This window comes from Bison bison, unplaced genomic scaffold (genome assembly GCF_000754665.1).
Source record: "Bison bison bison isolate TAMUID 2011002044 unplaced genomic scaffold, Bison_UMD1.0 scf7180017864519, whole genome shotgun sequence".
In the NCBI taxonomy this organism is placed as follows: Eukaryota; Metazoa; Chordata; class Mammalia; order Artiodactyla; family Bovidae; genus Bison; species Bison bison.
Window position 1 is genome coordinate 17,125,209 of NW_011495072.1, and position 1,814 is coordinate 17,127,022.

The 1,814-nt window shown below is 39.7% G+C and overlaps 1 protein-coding gene across 1 annotated transcript in view; it reads right to left on the reverse strand.

Moving 5' to 3' along the window:
- Positions 1-1,814, reverse strand: part of LOC104981711 (alpha-amylase 2B-like) — a 24,397-nt gene that overhangs the window by 6,520 nt on the left and 16,063 nt on the right. The gene's annotated exons all lie outside the window — the stretch shown is intronic.

Consider the following 1,814-nt stretch of genomic DNA (forward strand, 5'->3'; position numbering starts at 1 on the left):
CCCAGAATGTAAGAATAGATGCTCCCCCAGCTCCATGCCCTCGCTGATTGTCATGGTTATCAACAAAGACAAGTGCCCTGTCAGAAGGCATGAAACCCCAGCCTTCTCCCCAGTTCCTATTAAAAAACAAATCTTAAAAACACATATATGCATTCTTTTACAATGACTTTAGAATAACCTAAATGTGTATTCCTTTCACTATAGCACCCTGTAATGAAATGCTCTCTCTAATTAAACAATTATTCTCAAGGCTTTTAAAATATAATATATATAGATATATTGGGTTGCATTTGGTTTTTGCCATTAGATGGCTCTAGTAGTGCTTAGTTATCTTTCAACTGAAACAACTTAGTTAGATTGTGTTGTGACAGCTGTCATAGCAGTATGCATTTTAAAAAAAAATATCAAAATTGGTGAGTTTTTGTTAGCCATTTTAATATTAATGATGCAGAGAAAAAGCAGCATTTTTGGCATACCATGCTTCATTACAGTCATGTCCGACTCTTAGAGGCCCCATGGACTATACAGACCAGGGAATTCTCTAGGCCAGAATACTGGAGTGGGTAGCCTTTCCCTTCGCCAGGGGATCTTCCCAACACAGTGATAGAACCCAGGTCTCCCACATTGCAGGCAGATTCTTAACCAGCTGAGTCACAAGGGAAGCCCAAGAATACTGGAGTGGGTAGCCTATCCCTTCTCCAGCAGATCTTCCCAATCCAGAAATCGAATTGGGGTCCCCTGCATTGCAGGTGGATTCTTTACCAACTGAGCTATCAGGGAAGCCCACTATTTCAAGAAACATTTAAATGCAACTGAAATGCAAAAGGAGAAGGCAGTGGCACCCCACTCCAGTACTCTTGCCTGGAAAATCCCATGGGTGGAGGAGCCTGGTAGGCTGCAGTCCATGGGGTCGCTAAGGGTCGGACACAACTGAGCGACTTCACTTTCACTTTTCACTTTCATGCATTGGAGAAGGAAATGGCAACCCGTTCCAGTGTTCTTGCCTGGAGAATCCCAGGGACAGAGGAGCCTGGTGGGCTGCCATCTCTGGGGTCACACAGAGTCGGACACAACTAAAGTGACGCAGCAGCAGCAGAAATGCAAAAAACGATTTGAGCAGGTTATGGAGAAGGCACTGTTACTGACTGAATGTGTCAAAAGTGCAAATTTTTGTGAAGTTTTACAAAGTTTCTTTTTTTTTTTCAAGATTTAATGTACATTTATTCTTAACATGTGGAACATATAAAGATTTTATACTGAATAAATGATATTCATTAAGCCAGAGGAAAAGGAGGAATTTATATCGTTTTTTTTTTTTTTTTAAACTACATTATCTTCATGTTTGAGATTCCACACTAGATGATGTTCCATGGTCTAGTAGACCAGATGAAGTTTATAGTAATCAAACTGAGACACTTTTGAGAGCAATCAATGTTATACCACACATGTGATAGCCAACACATTCAAAATACCCAAATCAGGAAGTGAAAATCATTTGTACCAGCGTGGTTAGGTTAATCGCTTTGATATTTGGGTTCCACATCGTTAAGTGGGGAAAAAAACTTCTTGATTATATTTCTGCATGCAGTTCTCTAATTAGACATAAATAAAAAATTCCATTTTAAAAACAAAACTGCCAGAAAGAAAAACACCAATACAGTATACTAACGCATATATATGGAATTTAGAAAGATGGTAACGACAACCCTGTATGCGAGACAGCAAAAGAGACACAGATGTATAGAACAGTCTTTTGGACTCTGTGGGAGAGGGAGAGGGGGATGATTTGGGAGAATGGCATTAAAACATGTATA